Source organism: Chamaea fasciata, unplaced genomic scaffold (assembly GCF_029207755.1).
Source record: "Chamaea fasciata isolate MVZ Bird 193981 ecotype frontalis unplaced genomic scaffold, bChaFas1.0.hap1 SCAF_5, whole genome shotgun sequence".
NCBI lineage: Eukaryota > Metazoa > Chordata > Aves > Passeriformes > Sylviidae > Chamaea > Chamaea fasciata.
The window spans coordinates 36,267,474-36,288,820 of NW_027094090.1; the positions used below are offsets into that span (position 1 = coordinate 36,267,474).

Sequence of the window (21,347 nt, forward strand, 5' to 3'; positions counted from 1 at the left end):
CAAAAAGCCTATTGCTCAGCAGCAGGAAGAGAGCATGTATTTGATCAGAAGTGTTAGAGCTGGAACCACAGGTGATCCTCCCAGGAAGTCAAGGTTTATTTCATTAAATCCCTTGCCTGCTGAGTAGGTTTATTGGACTTACAGCTAATGGTGTAGGAGATAGATAATGTAATTGATGTTTCTAGACGAGAGTATTGCATGAATATTTTTTTAAGTATGTTGTGGCATTTATTTCTTGGTGTCTTTTAATAGCAGGTTACAGGCAGTGTTCTGAAGAGAAATATGCAGATGGGTTAAACAAACATATGGCATATTCAAGTATACACAAACTTCCTGTGTATACTTTCATGTATGTTTTCAAGTGTGTTAATGATGTTTTGTAAAGGAAGTTCTAGGCTTACAGGGGCCAAAAATTTAGAGGGGAAAAAGTAATCAAGAACTTGTTGAATAGAAAAGATGAACATAGAACAGTTTCGGTTGAAAGGGATCTTAAAGATCATCTAAACATCCAAACATCATTACTTCAGGTAGTTTATTGAGAATGCCAGCTGGCAGCAGTGGTAGTAACTGTACCTGCTTCAGAGTATCTTTCATTTCACATTGTAACATATGGTCTTTAAACCCAACATGCTATATCCATTGTCATTGTGCTGTGGCATATCTTTTAAAAAAATCTCATTGTAAGTGAGTATATTCCAGTTTAGATCTTTTTGGAATAGAATGGGAGGAATAATCACAAGTAAAACTGTATTTTTTCATCAAATATTTCCAGTAAAATTGTTAGTAGGAAATACTGCATGAAGACTTTAGCCATTCAGTAGTGATACTATGAAACTAATTACTATAGAGAATAATTTTTTATAATATAGTAAGGTTGAATTTATCTAACATAAGGATAGGAAGAAAAATTTCTAAACTCAGTGATGTAAATATTTTTTAAAATTTTATTTGCATATAAATACAGGTATATTTGTTCCAGTTTGTCCAAACACCAATGTGTTTAAGCGTGTGCTGGTCTTTAACCTGAAAGAACACTGAATTTTTTATTGCTGTTTTAAACTCGGAAAAAATTTCAAAGGTTAGAGGGTTTGTCACAGTAGTCTGATGGGTGAATAGGACTAAAAATGATAGTACTCTAATCTGTCTATGATGGGGATTTTTCAATAGTATTGAAGAATTTCCCAAATGAAAAGAAAAAACAGCATAAGCACTGGAAAAAGTATGTGCATCAGGTAGATGTGTTGATACTGAAAATGCTCCTGGTCTCTCCAAAAGCTTAAGACTCACCTAGTTTAGTGCTGTCAGCACTGAGAAGGATTGAGTACTTTATTAAGGTTTTAAGAAAAATGAGCATGTTTTCTTCAGCGGGGCATTTCAGAAGTTTTTAATTTCACGTCTAAATGTGAAAGTGGGAGTGAAAAATGGAGAATGTACTTTGGAAAACTTTTTAATGTCAACAGTTTTATAGAAAATGTTCTGTTTCAAACATAGGGGTTTTTTTTTAAAAAAAGTTTCTTGTAGTTTGCAGTTCTAACAAGAAACTTAACTGAATGTAATGATTTTGGTTGAAAGCACAATTTATGTTTACAAAATAATTTTGTTGAACTGCTGACCAGTTGACTATGTAGGTGCTGTACTGGCTATTGAGTGAGACATTTTTTGTGTCAGTGGTGTCCATGGGGCTCTCTGTGTGTGTTAGAGTTGGAACTGCAAGTGATTTTCCCTGGACAAGGGACCTGCCACCCTTGGCAAAGCACATTGTCATCTGTGTGATCATCCATTTGAACCTTCTGTATGGTAGTAGTGTCTGAGGATATTTAGGTTCTTTAGATATGTTGCTGTATCAGAAAGATCTGTGTTCATTTGTTCACATCTGAGTCATAGAGGTCCACTTCCAAGGCATTTGAAACTAGTGCTCCTTACTTGAGTTTGTAATACATCAGCCAGTGTTCTCTACAGGAACCAATTCCTCCTGTTGTTCTTGGCTACCTGACTGGTAGTGACCAGGCTTTCTTGCCATGCTTACAAGCAATCAGATGGCTGTGACTGAGATTTTTTTTGCATCTTATATGGTCTGTACTGCCTTCTGAATACACTGGAGAAGTAGGTCTGTTTTCCAGTTGATGTGAATTCTGACAATGAATGTGGATTGGGAATTTCTTTAACTGGAATAAAGAATTTCCACTGTTAAAAGTTTCATTTAGCATGTAGATCTCTTCTTTTTTTTCCTACCTCATACTCTGAACTGGAAGGTGCTTGTGTAAGGTTTCAAACCAATATTTTTTATATGAATTTCATTTATGAAGTACAGATCGTGTCTCTTAAAAAAACCTAGGTTTTTCCAAGACTATAATATTATCATTGTAAACATTAGTTAAAGTGATGGGTAGATAGATTATTGAATTTTATTTAATCTAAAAATGATATGCAGAAGGGTTTTTAAGTATATTCCTATGGCTAGTGAATACAAAATATTTCTGTATTTATATCACATAGTTATTTGTAATCCTGTTTGCACTACACAAAAACCTGCTTTGTATGCACAGAGGTTTTTCTTATGAGGGTTTTTGAGACTGGAAAGGTCTTGAATTTTTCCTGCTGAAGCCCTGACCAGTTGCTGTTTTGAAGTGCAGAGAGTGTAGAAACTTAAAAAGAAAAAAAAAACAAAAACAAAAACAAACAGAAAAGCCACCTTAAAAGAGAGGCTTCGAACATCAGAGTAAAAGTCACACTATGGGCAATGAAAAGGTAATCAAGCCCTCTTGCCATGTGGACAGCTGTGATTCTTTAGTTGTAAATGGTTTGAAGTGCATGGACTGACTGGTTTTTCCAACCAAGACTCCATGGCATGTGGGGTCACATGTGAGCAGAGTGACAGAATCCTCACCGTGCTGGTCACACTGCTTTTGATACAGCCCAGATTGGCTCCTGTCCAGCCTCTCCTCCACCCACACCCCTAAGTGAAATATATTTTCAGACTTCTTTCTTTCAGACCTCTGTTCCATTCCTTGATGGTTGACAGTGAATATTTTGGTGAGAGAGACCTGCTGCTGCCTGGTGCAGGGTGAGTCATTGCAGGCCCAGAGAAAAAGTGTTGAGATGCTGTTGTTCTGTTAGCCAGGTGACTTGCTGTGAGCACTGGTGATTAACTGTTCATTTTGATTTAAGTGCTTTACTGTTAGCTTGACTCTTGGACATGCTCCTAACCTATTCATTGCAATGTTGCCTTCTGCCCTGCTTGATCTTCCATCATCTCCATCAGCAGTTCTTGTGCTACTGCTTTCTTCCCCTTCATTGGTCCTTCCATCTGTCTCTGCTTCTCCTTGTAGGGTAAACCTCCATGTTGCTCCCTGCATTCACTGCTTAAGTTATGCTAAAATTTTCACAGTTCAACCCTCATGCATTCTCTCTAGCAAGTGAGGCTTCCTGCCACCTGTCCAGCTCTGAACTGAAATTACTGCACAACACAAAGCAAGATAGCTTGTTTTTTCTTCTCTGTCTATAAAATTAGAGCATTAATTAGTATTTCTGGAATGGAGAAGGATGGGAGAGCAGTCACCAAGAACTTGATTCATGTGCCTAAACATAATTAACGGATATTGTTAAATGCCATGGGATATCGTGAGAACTCTTAACTACTGTCCTGCTGGTTTTCAGATGAGATTCTGTTGCGCCATGGCTTGCCCATACCTATAAATCCAGTTTCACATGGATTTATTGTTTTTTAGTAGCTTTGAACATCCTTGTTGGGGCTATCACCCATGTTTAGGCAGCAGAATTGAAGCCTGCTATTTCCTTTGATGAACGACTTGAATAATGCTTCTGCACACAGAGGACTCTTTGTTGAAACAGGTCCTTCCTAGAAATTGTGTCACTCCTTCCCTTTGTGGTTTTGGCATGCAAGGGCTTTTTCTTTGTTTTTGTTTCTGTTTTGTTTCTGTTTTGTTTCTGTTTTGTTTCTGTTTTGTTTCTGTTTTGTTTCTGTTTTGTTTCTGTTTTGTTTCTGTTTTGTTTCTGTTTTGTTTCTGTTTTGTTTTGGTTTTTGTTTTTTAATTTTTAAGCTGTGAGCACTTCAAAACAGAAACTGGTCAGGACACCAGGGGGAAAAATTCCAGCTCCAGTCATAGGGAAAGCAATGTATTTTCTCAGAACAATGCTTTGATATAGAAAAGGAACTGTGAATTACTAAACTGAAACCACATAGGAAATCAATCCATAGTAAGATATTAACAAGGAAGGGGAAAAATAGTCATCACTTAGGACTTACTCTAACTTCATTGCTCTAAACTATTTCAAGTGCTAAAGCAATTATTTCCATTAGTGAGTTTAATACGGCTCACAGTGGCATTCTAACAGGTTTTGGAAGTTTGATAAGGAGTGCCTGATCTCTCTCTGTTTCATTCACATGGCAAGTCAGATATTGTTTGCAGGAGATGGGAAGAGTTACGTATAGGAATAAAGTAGCCTTATATAGAATAAAGATGAATGGGCCCTGGTGGAAATAACCCCCTTCGGAATGGAATGTTTTCATTATGTTGTGATTTCCCTTCCCTCTTAACTGTGGCATGAATAGAATCCATAACTCTCAGATAAGGAAAGTGTTCAGACAGGAGTATTACTGAGTTGCCAGTAGCAATTCAGTTGGCCCATAGTAAAAAGAAGGTGACAAAGTCTGATAGTGTCCCCACTGGCTACTTGGCTGAATCAGCTTGGCTTTTAAATGAGTAATTAAAAAAAAAAAATTAAAGAAAAAAGAAAAATAAGAAAAAAAAAACACCTGAGAGTGATGCTGTTATGAGAGGGTAATAGGATGTGGGATTGTGGGAGATTCCCTGGAAATGTCAGGGCTGTTTTTGAGCCAGGAGAATCCTTCATCTGAATGTAAATAGATTTTTCCCAGTCTGCTCTTCAGTATGTCATTTGAGCAATTAGTACCGGTATTGAAGTGGGTGCACTGAATTTCAACGGTGTCTATTCTTAGTTCACTACTTTGTGAGAAACACAGATGCCTTCAGAAAATGATGCATTTTATCATGAGTTAGGAGAAATAAATCTTGGCCAAGAATTTACCAGTAAAGGTATCTCTTTTGACTACTCAGAGAGGAAGCTGATCTGGATAGTTTAAACTTGATCTCTGATTTTTAGGTAGATAAAAGACAAGGTAAATACTTCTGTAGGATTTATAGAATGGGTTAAGATCTTTGGCAGACAGAGAAACCCCATGGAAATGATGAGAATCACCAGAAAACTGTGTGAACTTCTACCTGGTATAAGATAGTTAAATGCATAAAAGCACATTAATTCAAAATGCTTCTTTACATGCTGTGGCTGAAGTAGTTTTCATTATAGTTCCTTTCACTTGCCCGAGCAGAGCTTTCATACCTGATTGACCATGTCCAGCTTTTGAACTAATTTTATTTTTAAGAGAGGCTACAGAATTTTAATAACCTGTTAGATTAGAGTCAAGAGGGTTCATCAGAGACTGATCAGCAGCTGAGACCTTTTATACCAGCAACTGTAGCTTTATTTTAAAGGAGCGTGTGTAGGAAAAGCTTAGGCCTTTGGTCCACATTGAACTTCATGTTTGTATAGGCATTATGAACAGTAGTTTTAATTACAGGATACGGTTTATATATCATTAGGATACTGTGAGAGTTACTTTCTGTACATGGTATGACACTATGACAATTACCATGCAAAGCTCAGAGCTACATGGCAGAAAAACAAATACAGAAGGGTTTGGAAAAAAGATAAATTATATCACTGAGGATACTATGGTAGATTTAGATGGTGCTCAAGAAAAAGGGAATGTAAATCCTTGGGCAATGTGTAGCAAGATTAGATTGCAGTAAAATGTGCTAAACCATGAATTTTTTTCTTTTGAAAATTGTACCTATGGCATTTAGTATGAATGAAGTATGTAATGCAGTTGAACTATATCAATTAGAGTACCAAGGAGAAAGTAATTGCCTTTCTCTCAGAATTGAGGTAGAAACCTGATACCTTCTATATATAAAGTATGACAGAAGTATTACATAATCGACTCAAGTATGTTGTTTTACGGTGGAAAAGGAAATGGCTGTTGTTGACCTAATGAAACCTTATGCAGTCTTATACGCTGGGCATTATTTAAACAGCACCTTCAAGAGAACTGTATCTAGAAGCAAGGCTAATGGAATAGCATGTAATGGAGTAACGTGTTCATAATGACAGTATTTCAGTAAATATTAAAGTTTACTCCTGACTTGCTTGATTATCTGTAGTTTTGGTTCATAGTTGTATGACAAACTTTAAATAATTTCAAGTTCAATTAATGGAGGTTCTGGTTTTTATTTAACCATGCAGCTTCAAATGGAAGGAGGGTAAACTATGATACTATGGTGACTCCTGTATTTTTTGCCTTGACATGAGAAGTAGAGGATGTCCTGAAGAGTGAAACTCAGCAAAATCAAAGTATTCTGCTGGTGAGAGGAAAAAAAGGCAGATTATAGGACTGTACACATCAAACACTGACACAGGTCACTCAGACTTTTTTGTTTAACATGTGCAGTTTGAGTACAGGTCAATTCTATTTTTTTAAAGGATTTTTGGTGTGAGTTGATTGAGACAGGTAGTTTCACATACTTCAGTAGCAGCAGTGGCAGCAACATCTTCCACTAATATTTTCTTATTCAGCATTGTGGTTTTTGGCCTCCCACATTTGATTTGAAAAGTGAAGATAACCCAGTTTCAAGCCGGACTGAGAAACAAGTTCAAATGAGTCTAAGAGGGACTGTAAATCAATAAAGTGGAATCTTTTTTCCATTCCTGTCTAAAAGCATGTTCTGTACCAGTTTTAGCCCTGCCTAGTGTTGTGCTTGCTGGACCCTATAGTTGCTGTGTTGGATCTCAGCCCTGGAAGAGGTAATGTCATGATGATGTTCAGAGTCTTATTTCAGAAGCACAATTTTATGTAGCCTGAAAGTCGTACTATAGCCTATTTCCTTTGTCAAGACAGCAAGAAAGCCTTAAAAGACATTTTTCCTGCATCTCTCCCTCAGTGGAGGCATTTAGAGCTGTTAGGGTTTGCGTAACTCCTTGCCTTCCTTCTCTTAGGGTAAGCCTGCTGTTTGAAGAGTTAGCAAACTGATTTAGGATGCTTAATGGCAGTTTCAGAGCTAATCTGAACCTTCTGCCACTAATTCAAAGTCTCTGAATGACGATTTCCCTGCAGAAAGACTAAAAGGGGATTTTATGACTTGCATTGTGTTTTTCCTTTTGCATGGGTAGCAATTGTTATCATAGCAATTTCAAAAATCCTGCCATCAGTTTCTTGCTGATCATTAGGACCTTTAGAAGTATGTGAATTTATTTATTTTTCATATCAGAATCATTGCTAAAAGTAAGGGAGAAGAAGAACAATTGGGTTTTGGTTTTTTGTTTTCTTTTTTTTTTTCCTCTGCAGCACTGTAGAAGTGTTCCTGTTAACTCTCCATGTTTTCAGTTTTAGAAGGATTGTGCTCCTTTGGGGTAGTTTATTACACTCTCCAGATGGTGTTGCGACAAAGTTTGTTTTCCATTAGATGCTGATTTGAGGGCAGCAAATATATTACATTGTGAAACAGAAGTTTCACTAGGCAGAACTGATGATAAAGCACTTTGCCCACTGCCTCACTTAAACTGATTTGTATTTGGCTTTGCTTATTTTCTTATGCTTGTTTTGAAATATGCATGTATGTGTGTTAAAATGTTACTTATTCACGAGATCATGACAACTCCATAATTGTCCCTACTATGAACATTCTTCTTCACTATGAACCTTGTGCCATAAAGAAAATAAATGGGGGGAGTACACACACACACACACACACACACACACACACACACACACTCAAAATAATCTAATTAATACTCTTCCTAGTAAATTTAAAAGGTATGCATTACTGGCGCAAGTAAGAGTTAGAAAAAAGTTACCACTTACTGAAAATATTCTGAGTATTAGAAACAGTTAAAAATTTTTATGTAGATGTGTAAAAATGTGCTTTCACATCTTACTTCTATACTGTAAAAAACCCTGTAGATACAGATGTAAAGGAGATACATTTTCATTTATCAGCACAGAGCACGCAAAGTTTCTTTCAAGAGATTATGATAGTGTCTTGAAAAGATCATAACACATTAAAGTGGGACTTAAGTAGGCCAGAGATTTCTGTTCATACAAAAGATGTGAGAAAGTGTATAGCTACTGAGCTGAATAAACCTATTGCTGCTGGCTAGATTCTGCTGGCTTAGTTATAAACCTTCCACCTGTACTAGCTAGTGTCTGTAAGCTACTGAAATTCAAAGGGATGTATGTGCTCACCTTCTATTGCTTTTGCTAAGGATACTGTAACTGAAAAATATCCTAACACAATGAGTTATGCTACCTTTGCAGTTCCATGCCTGAAGCAACTTCATTTTTACATTATGGAAACCAATGATTTTAAATGTAACAATGAAAATATTAAGATGGCTGAACAACTTTAATTTAAACAAGGGAATTACTGTTGTGCATTTCCCCCTCGCCCCACCTTGCTTCCTGTGTGCTGGCAAGCTTCTTAAAATGGTAGATGGACATTGAAAGAACCACTTAATTGAAATTCTGTGGAGATCTCTGGTAGGTAGTGCTAAACTTGCTTTCCCTGATCTCTCTTGTTGCATTTGAATTCTCCTTTTCTTTTCTTCTAATTTATTTAAATGCCGTCTGCTTGTGTATTTAAACCGTAACATTTCCAGATTCAGGATCAGTTCTGTGAAGACTGCGATTTCTGTCGCTCTCTCTGATTCTTATCAGTAACACTTCTAACAAAGCTGTCCTCATGAAGATGTATATTTGTCATAGTGATAGCACACTTCAGGAAGTGTATTAAGCTAAAACAACTCCCACTGTTCAACTAAAAAATATGTTCCTTGTCATATGCTACTGCTCACCGAAATTAAACTTAGGCAACATTTTAGTCTAGAAAAATCCATTTGCTTTTTCTTCCTTGGCACTGCTGCATGTTGTTCTGCTTTTGTAAGTTACTGGACAGTTGAATCCTAAAGTGGGTGGGAGAAGAAGGGAAAGGGGACAGGTGCACAAAAGAGCTTAGAAATGTATTCTGGAGACCCTTGTCATAAGTTTCTGCATCTGTTGCTGGGGGGCTTAGATAAATCTTTAGAAACTGTTTCCAAATGGTCCCTGAGTTTGTGGCTTTGTAATTGATCTTGAGCTGTGCAACAATAAGGAACTTATTGGTGGAATGGATCATGCCAAAAGACCTCTTGATATGTATTTTATTCAGCAGAGGCTTTGATCTGTCACCACCACTATGACACTAGGTTTCCTTTTGAAGTCATGTTGTAAAAGCACAGGTAATTTGACAGAACTTTAATTACTCGTGGCTCTTAATGATGTGACTCCCAAACAGTAGCAGAGGTCAGTGGTTGAATTCCTCATAGGAAATTATGTGAGAGGTTTCCATGGTTGTTATAGTACCTAAGCACACTCTAATCTCTATTTACATGTAATGCATTTGCAAATGGAGAAACACCACAGTTCTATTGTCCTATTTAGATGCTCAGCTGAAAGCCAAAGAGTGCTAAGAGGTGAGGGCAGGCACATGTTTCGCTGGTCAGATGTGTATAAAATGTTCAGTTGTCAGACAGAATTTGAGTAAGCATTGAGACAGTAGGCAGCTGGAACTTGCATCCTTTCATGGTTAAGTATTGATGATTCATGTGAGGGACATACAGGTGACTGCAATATTTCCCACTTTAAAGTTGGGCTGAGAAGTGTTCTTCCTAGGGTGCTAATTCTCAGATGTGGAGATACATAAAGCTTCACAAAACTGTCAGCCTTACTTAGATACGAAGAAGAATGCTTTATATGTCTTTTCACTGGTAATGTGAAAATTAATTCCTAGGCATCTTTTCTCTGTATTCTTGAAATGTTTAAAGCTTTGCTTCTCTCTTAAGGTAATCACAGACAATTGAATTTTAAGAAGAAGCAGACTGTTACTCAGTAACAAATAGATGCATTAGAAATGCAGTTTTGTGCTTCATGCCATATCTCCAGGATTTTTCTGTAGAAACTACAACAGTTTCCAAGTGATTTAAAGGGTCCAAATTTTACAAGTTGTGATTGATAACACAATGATCTTATGTAGCTCTTATTAAGCCTTCCAAAGACAAGAATGTTGCTAAGTGATACTGAAGGATATTTGAAATTGCTCTAAGTCTTTCAGAGTAATAGTGAACCGACAGCTGTCCGTAATGCTTATATTGTATTTGGGGACAGCTGGATGGAAGTCCAGCCCAGAAAAATTCACTGCTTTATCATTCTCAGTCTGTTTCTTAAAAAAAAAAAAAAGAAAAAAAAAAAGAAAAAAAAAAAAGAAAAAAAAAGCTTGCTCTTTGTAATCAAAATACAATTGCTGTGTGACAGCTTTGATGTGGAGTATAAAATGGTCAATCTTAGTACACAGCTGAAGAATAATGTTTCAATGATGAAGTGCAGAAAAATAACATTACAAGTGAGTAAAATGTAATTTTAAAGATTAAAAGCAAATCTTCGTACAAGTAATTCTAACCTCTTGAAATTTAACATATACGTGTCTGTGAATGTTCCTTTAATATTAATCTGTCTATCCAACCATATATCCTGGCTGTACTTTATGATGGTAAGCCTATAAAGACTAAGGACACATATCTATAGATAAAATTCCTGTCAGCAGATGCCAGACTTTTGTGGAGGCTCTCCCAAACTGTAGTTCCCACCTTTCTGCTGTCATATATAACAGGTGTAAGTCGGATCATGGAACCAGGAAGTGCGCACCGTGGGATAAGGAATCTGGGAACAGAGAGTCTTACAAGCATGAGATGACTGGAAATGTGGATAATGAGAAGATTGGGTGTGCTGGTTTTTGCTGGTGTAGAATTAATTTTCTTTTGGTGGCTGGTGTGAGGCTGTGTTTTATATTTGTGCTAAAAACAGTGTTCAGAACACAGGGATGTTTCTGTTGTTGCTGGGCAGGGCTTATACGGAGCCAAGGCCTTTTCTGCTTTTCATGCTGCCACACTCATGAGGAGACTGGGGGTGCCTGGGAAGCTGGGAGGAGACACACCCAGAACGTGTCACCCAGACTGACCAAAGGGGTATTCCAGACCATCTGACATCATCTTCCTCTGTGACAAGGAGGAAGGGGGTGTTGTTTGGAGTGATGGTGTTATCATCCCTAGTCACTGTTATACCTGATGGGGCTCTCCTGGAGATGGCTGAACATCTGCCTGCCCACGGGAAGTGATGAGTGCATTCCTTGTTGTGCTTTGCTTTTGTGCACAGCTTCTGCTTTCCCTAATAAACTGTCTTTATCTCAACACACAAATTTTCCAGCTTTTATTTCTCTGATTCTCTCCCTGATACCACTGGTGGGGGGAGTGAGCTGCTCTCTGGTGCTTGGCTGCTTGGGATTAAAGCACAACATTGTGGCAGTTTTCAGGCTCTTATCTGTGGGTCCCATGGAGAAGATGGGTCCTGTTCACTGGATATGGAGCTAGTTGTCCCTCATTTCAGAAGTCTCCTGACCTTTTTTCTAGTTGCCTCCTCCACTTGCAGATCATCACTGCAGTTCTTTTTCACCAGACCCAAGAAAGATCAGGCAAGCAGACTGTCCTACATGCAGTTTTATTAGACATTAACTTTAGTGGTGTAAAGTAGTTTTCTTCCCTTTGATTTTTTTTTGAAGTTATTTTTAACCATCTCTTTCCAGAGAACTGTTTGTCAGGCTGGTCCCACAGATCAGCTGCACTGCTGAGAAGCTGCGGCTGGCTGGGCTTTCCAGAACTTCTTAAGTCAGGTCTGCTGCCAGTATGCATGAAACTATAGCCCTGGAAGATTATAGTTTCAGATGGTACAGCAGTGTAAAGCTAAGTGTAATTCCAAAATAACTTAAAACATTCTAGTGTATGTTGTGTGTGTTATCAAAATCAGGGACCTCAGCATCAGAAAGCCCCTGACTACTGTCAGCAAAATAAAAATGGCAGAGTCAACCCATCTAGAGAGAAAGAATTGTCTTATACTCTACCACTAGCAGCTCATTTCCATTCTGCAAGTAGTCTATGAGTAAAAGTTGACAGACACAGAAGCTGTAAAATTGTTTTCCGTCAATATTCATATTTAGGAGGAGGGCTCCTATAGAGAGGTAATAGGACTAGAGATAATATAAATGTCTCTCTTCATATCAAAACTTTTGATTTCACAAGCAAGCTATTTCATATTTTGGAAGGTAATTCCATGCAGAACCAGTCTTTTGACAGCATACTCTTTGATCTGTTAGACTGGTGAACTTCACTGAAACTCATTTTAACACTCCCAGATGGGAATTTGCCTTCACTGCACATCCAGGATCAAGGCATTTTGACCTAGGGATTATGAAGTCCGGGTGACACAGTATTATTCCATCTTTGTGTGAAGATGGAAAGTTCCTGATAATGTTACTACCGGTTTATGGTATTAAAATGCAGAACCACTCAAGTATATTTAAAAGCTTTTTTGAATGTCTTTATCCATCTATCATCACCTACAAGGGATAATGCCTTTCTTCAAGTTGCTAAAACCTCACTTGTGATGCAGATCTGTATAGAACTGAATGTAGATAAACACGCACATGTGGGTGGGGTCTCTTCAGTAAGACATCTTTCCTTTATCCTAATACTCTAGCACCTTGTTCTTCCTTAAACTAAGTATGCTAGTGAAAGAGGTGTCATAGAAAGATGTGTCATTGTAAATTTTCATTTGTTGCTGTTGTTCCCTCAGTACGTGTTTATGATTTTTTTTGTCAGTAGCTCTGTGTCTCATGCTCTGAAGGAGAAATTGCACGAGTGCATTCATCTCATACTCAGCTCCTTCTTTTCCAATGGCTGACTTTTCTAGAGGTGTGTGTGTCGCATCCCAGTAAAGGCATCTTCTTCATCCTCTCACAAATCTGTAATGGGGGCACATTGTCAAAAGCATAGGCCGTGCCGCATTTCTTTCAGCATGAATAGGTTGTATTTTTGGTCTAATCTATATTACAAAGTTGCGCCTGTAAAGATTCTTTCTTTCTTTCTTGTCTTAGCAGATTTAGTGAAAAATGAAACAGCAGATGCACACATTGGATTTTATAATAAAGAAATATTAGAACCTTGGCTTACAGTTTTCTTTATGCTGATCACTGAGTTTCACTTCAAAATCTAATCATAATATTTTCTCATTTTTGCTGTCTTGGGGAGGATTGACTGTATAGTCTGAGTGCTGAGTGTCATTATTATAGTGCTAATTGCTTTTTATCCTGTTCTGGTCTTTCTGTGTGTGCCATTTTAGGATGGCAGTGCCCCTGAGTCAAACTGTTTTCTCATTTGTACATTACACTTCTTTGTGGTGTACTGTGTTTCCCAGACTCAGTTAGCAGGAAGCTGAAGCTGAATCCTGTACCAGGTTTAAAAATTATGTGTGCCCAAAATATAGTGAAATTTTAATGGGTTTTAGCAGCATACTAAGATTTGTATTGTTTAAAAAGAGTTTTTTCAGTAGCAGTTAAAATAGGGAAAAAGTAGTTTTTCATCTCTTCCTTTATTTATCTCACCTGAAGTCACACTTTATGACATTTGGGATTATGGATTTACTTGGACTTTATCTCTAAAGTTTGGTTTGCGAAGTGGACTGTACAGTTGAATCTGTGCATGCTAGTGTCTCTACTCTGCTGTGCTAACTTCTGCATCTCTGCCAACGTGATTGTGAAGGCAGTGTAGTTGTAGTACTTAACAATGTATAAATAACCTGTTGTTTACGTTCGCTGCTCTTGACATTATTTTTGTGTCCACTGGAGCTGTTCTAACATTAAGCCCATCTCTCCATCTTTAAACTCTATTACAGCAGTCCTTGCTTGACATCTTCCTTTCATGTTTTTATACATTGTGATGAGCATTGAGATGGCAAATCCCAGGTGCTGTTAGACTAGAAATTCAGTATGTGGTTGGACAGCTGCCAGGAGCTGGGATGCGTTGCAGATTTGAGAATCAGTATGAACTGCCGGACTTTACATGTCAGCTACCAACTGGTTGTCCTTGGTACTCAGTGTGCATACTTGATTTATGTTTTAAACGGGATGGCTACAAAATATACACTTAAAGGAAGATGATTTCAGGCATGAAGATAGTGTCATGTCTGCTTGATCTTAAAAGGTGATGCCTCATTTAGGCCTTGAGTTTATCATAAATCTGATTTGGAGTGTTTTTAGTCAAGACATTTTATTCAATTGGATCAGACTTTATTGTCTTCCTTTATGCTTCTTTTAGATGTTTATGTAATTAACAAAAGTTAATTTCTTTTCCTGTCTTGTTTACTGTCCAAAGCAAAAATATAGCACAATTTTAGAAGATGAGATCGGGGAGCTTTTGTAGGCTGTATTTATGTAGACAAAAAATTCTTCAAAACAGGAGTTTTGAATATACAATAAAGCTAAAGTATATGATCAGTGCTTAAATTTCCCATTACTGCATACAAAAACTAAGTGAAACATTTTGAGATCAGAGTACTTTAAATTTTTTTTGTACTCATCACTATTGGATAGTGTACCGTGCTACTAATAGCAGATCTGTGTTTTGTGGGCTGATGGGCTGTAGTCCCATCAGCTATCATCAATCAAACATGGCTGGGCATGACCAGACTTTGTATGGAGGCAGTCTTGTTGGGAAAACAGTCTTTTAATTCAGTTGATGTTCTGCTTCTGACCAACTAAATTGTTCTTTTGCAATAGCGTGAAATAAACCCCAAAAAATTCTTCACCATGTCCGTGCCTTAAAATAGCTGCCCATTTGGTGAGGTATAAATATAGATAGTGAAATTTGGTGAAATTTCTCCATAGTGTAAATTGTGTTTGTGTGTCAATGATTCTCCCACAACTAAAACCCCATTAAGCCAAAACCACTTCAGAATAATAAGTGAAGTGATTAGGTCAACACTGAAGTGCTATAAAATCTGTGATCACTCATTATCCAAACTAAATTCTTTAGTTCAGATAAAATATAATTTGTAGTTTTACTTTTTCTTCAATGAAATACTATTGTCAGATGCCCAGAATTTCTGAATGTTGTCTCTTGAATATATATAGAGCATAGAAAATGAAATGAAAGTCTTGTGTTGTCCTGTCAATGTCAGAATAAATTACATGCTATATATATTTTCATATGGTGATGGGTAAGGCTGGAACAATATCTTTGTGACCAGAAATATTTGACCTTATGAAGTACAATGGCTATGAGTTTGCAGGTATTGTAAGAAAATTAGATTTATAAAAAGATTGACAGTGTTACTAAACGCAGGATTTTCTGGAATAGGCAACATTAGAGTGTAGAGTGATATCCAAACATGTTAAAAACATTCCCACCAAATAATAATTGGAAAAAAAATCTTGCATTTTTTGGTTAAAAATAATGCTATTAGTTTTTATTTTTACAATAGCAGTAGCCTGTAAGAGTTTTGGAAGAAAGATAGTTTTAAAATGTATGCAGTGGGGTTTTTTTAGTCCTGTTGACTGGCTTGCCCTCAATGGACATAGAAAATAGCTATTTTTTTTCAGTAAGAACATAATAGAAGAGGAAGAGTTGTACAGCCCTATGGATTCAAATGAATAATTTAGCAATGGAGATTTCAATCCAGGAACTATTTTAACAAGTTCATTTTTGAATTTAAGTACGTGATTATTTTTTGCTGACTCAACCTAACATGTTTAAGTACCTCATTGCCGTGAGCTTTGAAACACAGAACTGAGAGATGCTAACAGGTGATTTGTATCTGTAGTGGTGGTAAATGTACAGAATGTTTGGTAGCTAACAGGTGTCAATATCTATGTGCTTACAGAAGAAATGTTTAAAATTCATATAATAAAATGAAGAAAAAGTTGAACTAGATGCAATACATACTTTTACTTGCAAAAGACTTTGCTTTTGAACAAACGTGTAAACTGACCTTTGCAGCGTTGAATGTGCTGAGGTTTATGATTCATAAGAGTGGAAAACAACTCAGGTGGTAAGCAGTGGTTTGCAATTGGCTACAGTAAGCTTTCATGGCAAAAATATGACCAGTACTTAGAACAAATTTTAAAACACCTTTTTCCTGACACCTGGTTGCAGATGAAACTATTTTTCAAATTTCCTTCAGGAAAGAGGAATTTTGTAGAATATTTCACTTAGTGGAAGGTTCTTCAGACAAAGTTACTTTCATTTGTGTTTGATGGAATTTTTGATACAGATTTTCAGTCCTAGATTTTCAGTTGTGAGTAATCCTTTCCTCTCAAATTTGTAGCTGGTTTCCTGCATTGCCTGTGTGACAAGTAAACTGCAAATTATATTAAAATGCATGTACAGTTCATAAAAAGGTGTTCTTCTGATTGATACATCATACTGTTAAATTTCCAGGAGTACTAATGTTCATGCTGGCACATAGTACAACTAGTTGGGGTCCCCTTCTCACCTATCATCTGTCTGAGGAGTCTTTGGCTCGTTTGGATAGCACTTCAGTGTAGTATGGCTCTGTACAACACTCTGCATCAGGATTTTCCCATCCCGGAAATACAAGTATCAGTAGCAAGAATAACAGAGCAGTAAGCCTTTTCATCATCACATGGGTTTCCTAGAAATTACTGCCTTAAGGACCAACTCTTATGTTACTCAAAATGTAAATTCAAATTTAGGAGAAAAAATCAATTTGCTTTCCAGAAGAACTCTTCACTTGTGCTTTTGAATCCACGGTCTCTTTTAGAGTCCACAAAACTGGAAAGTGTTCCTTGTTGGGTCCTTTCAGACTTTATTTTGGGGTGTAATTATACCATACATTGACAGCTGCCAGAAGAGTCTGGATTATGAAGGAGCTCTACCTGTTACTGCTTGATCCTACTTCCCCCACACATGGGCCATTAAAATGGTTATTAAATATTGCTGTCAATCAGCTTGTTGAAATGACTCAGGTAAAAATAAGCTGCTAGAAAAGATTCTCCTGGACCTTGGGATCTTTTTAAAAGATAAACATTTGGTTTTAAAAGATACATGAAAGAAGAAGACACTTCACATCAAATAATTAATACCCCCCCCCCCCCCAAGTATCTTGCATATTAATATGAAGGAAAATCTCATGAAAGAGTGTCCAGAATCACTTATTCAAGTTGCAAAAGCAATGGACAGAAGTCAGCATTTCTCTGAACCAGATTTATAATTGTGTGGTTTTTTTCAGACCCCTTACTAAGAGTCAGATTTTTCCTGTGATTAGTTTGTTTTCTTTTACTTTCTGCCAACAAGCTGATATTTTATTCGCTTTCAAATGTTCTTCTGTGCATTCTTGTCATTTTTATGCCAGTGCATAAGTAGTTTGAGTAGCTAAAAATTTCTGTTTGCCTTTGCAAATGAAGCTGAATAGAGTCACTGGTTTTCAGTGTCTCTGGGATAGTATTGAAGTAGCTGGAGAGGTAAAGGGGCAGATTGTTATTGTTGCTAAGAAGTTCTTATTCAGATAAAAATTGCTCTACCTCTTTTTTTCCCCCTCTCTTTCTCTGAGATCTTTTGTCAAGCTCATGCTGACAAGACAGCAGTGAAAAAGGTTGTTGAGAAGAATAGGGCTGTAGTCCCTTGAAGAACTAGTATAGGGGGCCCTGTGCACTGACATCTAAAGATGCTATAAGCCAAGTAAATTATGTGAAAAGAGATACAATAATTTGCATTGACTTTTTACTGGCTGACAAAGCAAATTGTCTTTTCTATCATGTTGTGGAAAATTTACATTATTTGTTAAATGATTTCTAGTATAGGGTAAAAGCATCTGGAGGAAATAATCACAGAGAAAAGCCCAAGGGGTAGTCTTCAGATACAGCAAAATAATTGGAGCTTTAGCTATACAGGTTGTTTGAAGCATAATTCCATGCCCAGAGGAGCCAATGGGAGAAACCTGAAATGGTTTCCACAGATATCGATTCAAAGCTTTGTGCTGGCAGAAACAGCAAGCCAATTTCTTACAGCTCTTCTCTATGTAAAGAGCTATATTGTGCTTTTATCAAGCAATTTCGTAAACTCAGAATTTCTTCACAAGCTCTAATCCATCTCTTAATTCTAGGCTTTGGACCAAAAAATGTTCTCTGACCTTTGTTGCTTTCTTTTATGGCTAGAAACAATCTTTATTGCAAGGAAACACTACATAAATCCCTAGAAAGAAGCTGTCTCTTTATATAGGTTGTTTCCTCCTGTGTCAAAACCATGGGGCAAGATTCTCAAGACAGCAGAGTCTCTGTGGAATAGCAGAATAAATTCATATCGTTCTCTGAGTGGATCCACACTCTGGTGGGAAGTTCTGGTGGATGGGGTTCCTAAACCCCATGATATTGTTCATGTGAAGGAGGTATATTGCACCTTTGTGTTTTAGACAGTCGTGCAGCATTGAAAAAATGAGGTGCCTGGTGGACTACTGAGAGAGGGACTAGTATTTTGCTTTAAATGTTGTTAAAGACAGAATTTTGATATGTGGGGAGACCGAATGGCACATGGCAGAAAGCTTCTTCAAATTTCACTGAATCCCTGTTCACTAAAAATCTGACTCCAAGATTTAAGTTTGTAGATTGGTAGCTGTGAATTTGTATTCCTTTCTGGTCTGGAGGAGCTTGTGGATTTCTGCATGGCCTATAAGTAAATACATAAAAATCTGTCTGCAGCATAGATCTGTTGCTGATCATGTGTCCCTGTCCAGTTGTGTTGTAAACAGGCAAGACTCTCCTCACTGCTTCAGGGCAAGAGGGCTTAACTTTACATTGGGTTTCTGTAGGAGACTGCCAGCAAGGCTTCCCTTGGTTTCAGACAGATAGGCATCACTGCCTTTTCTTTCATGGCATCTCCCAGATATTCTGGCTACAGGCTGATCTGAGGAAATGAGGACAAGAATGACATTACAGCAGCATGAATATTTGGTAGCCTTTTGTGTTTGAACTGTGGGAGACAAAGCCAATGATGTGTACATCACTGCTGTTGTTGCTCAGTAATCCCACTCATTAGTGAATCAGCATTTCTAGAAGGAGATTCTTTGGTCAAGTGTTGTCTTATCTGGGGAAGTGCTGAGTCAGTGAGTTCCTCCTCCTAGCTGACAAGCTGACACTTCCCTCTGAATGCCGGGAAGTATGTTTCCTTCAGTGTGGTGTCCTTTTGAAAGACAGCAAAGAAAGGAAATGAAAAAAAGGCAAAAGTAGGGTTTACTTTGGCTATTGATATTTCACTTCTGTGGTGCTTGCATAAGCATCCCAAGCTCTCTCTCAGGGATAAGGGGACTTATTTTTTCTCCATCTTCGTTGTAGGAAATGTCAAGTGATAGAAACATGTTTTAGTCATATTTCTGTCTGCTTTCCATGTGTTTTTCCATAGCATACATGTGGTATATGTATGCTGGTTGTTTTGAGAATCAGACTCTTCAGCATCAAAGCTGTTACTTTTTGTTCTTTGCCTTAAAAAAAACATACAGAGCTGTTCTTTTGGTGTCAGGTTTCTGAAAGGGCTAAAAATGTCTTCATTTAACTCTTGCTTGGCACACAGACTGGCATCCTTCAAGTAAGTGGTCAAGAAACAAGCACAGGAAAACTGAAATTGTTATATATCTCTGAGTGCCAGTAGTTGCATTTTTCTTTCCCCAGTCTGAGATTTCTTCTAAAATGCTCTTTGACAACTGCCCCAGAAAGATAACTTGTACACATATTAGAAATATTTTCACAGTAGTAGAAATGTCTTGCAGTGGGACCACCCTGAACAGGAGAAAATGCAGGGTTTGTTAGAGCCAAGTTAAGAGAATGGATCCTGTAGTTGGGGGGACAGCCTGGAAAGGGACCTCCCGAGTTGCTGCACCCAGTCCTACTTCTGTGTTTGACAACCAGCTATATCAGCAACTCATCAAACTCCAGTTTAAATATGTCTAGAGTCTTCTGATTCCAGTATTCCTACCAGAAAATGTTCTGAACTCAGAATTTCTTGACAGAAGTGCATATCATGAAGTCTGAATTCTGGCTGTGGTGGCCAAATACTTCATTTTACACTACTTTTTGGAAAAAAAATAAAAACATTAATTTTAAAGCCTGGCATATAGAACATTAAACATACAGTTTTTTTTTTCTTCTACAGTAAATGTATGCTGACTTGGTAAAGGAAGGAGTGAGCTGTCTTTTAACAAATAGCTGTGTCCTTCTTGAACGTGATAGATTTCATTGGTCTATAAGGAGTGGGCAGTAAGCAAAATGTGTGAGGAAAGACTGAACCTAGACCTTATGTGTAATTCGTTGCTTTGAAAGAAACATTTTGACATTTTGCTATATCTTAGACCTGGAGCAGAAAGGAGAAACAAGTCAGAGAAAAAGAGTTGATTGTAATCAAGGGAAAATCTGACACTTTAGGCCTGACATGGTAACCTGTGTTCTCTTAGGACCCCTAGCTACTTCACAAAACATGAAGGATGGAAAATCTGGATGTCCTGGGTTGGGCACTTATGTTAGATGCCATTAGTGAGGTGCAGAAGTAACAGTAACTGGATTAGTTATGTTGTTTCTATTTTGTGGGATACTATCATACAGCTCTTATTTCTCTTTTTCAAGCTGTCACTTCTACATTTTTCCCAAATCCACTCAGTTTCTTTCTACTTCATGTATTGATAGGGGCCATGCCTAGCTTTACTACAGACAGTTCTTTTCCAGAGTTGGGTCTTAGAAAATCCACACTGTTTCTGGGGAGGCAGATTAATTTGTAAAACCCGGTGTTTCCAGTTCTTATCAAGGCCAGAACCTTGCAGGTCTTGTGAAAAGGAAGAGACAGATGAATAAAAGCATTCATTTACAGTAGATTATCTGAGACTTTTTGAGATATGTAAACCCTCTTGCTCTAGCACTTAATACACCTGCTGATTGACAGGGATGGAAGGGCAGAAGGAAGAAAGAGGCTAACAAATGAGAAAAACAATCAAGTTGTGCTGTAGGCTTTTTACAGCTGTTCATTCTCAGTGGTGCTACTTACTGAAGTGTTTGGGTAAAGTAAGATGCAAGAGTTACATGGTTACTGGAGGGGATGAGAGATTGTATTTTCTAATTCTGGGTGCAAAGTCAGCTTAAGATATTTTTTAGGGTATCAGTGTAGCCTTCCAGACAGGATTAACATCAGTTCATCTCAAAATTATTATCATCCCAAAGAGCCTTGTTACCACCATAGTTGCTCCCAGTAAAAAGACCCTGTTGCCTTTTGTGTGGGTCACACATGTTCCTCTGTGTATCTCTCTATAAAAATAAAGAAACCAATGTGTTTCA

General features: G+C 37.5%; 1 protein-coding gene across 1 annotated transcript in view; it reads left to right on the plus strand.

The window, feature by feature from the left end:
• TRHDE (thyrotropin releasing hormone degrading enzyme) overlaps positions 1-21,347 on the plus strand; it is a 213,232-nt gene that overhangs the window by 45,585 nt on the left and 146,300 nt on the right. The gene's annotated exons all lie outside the window — the stretch shown is intronic.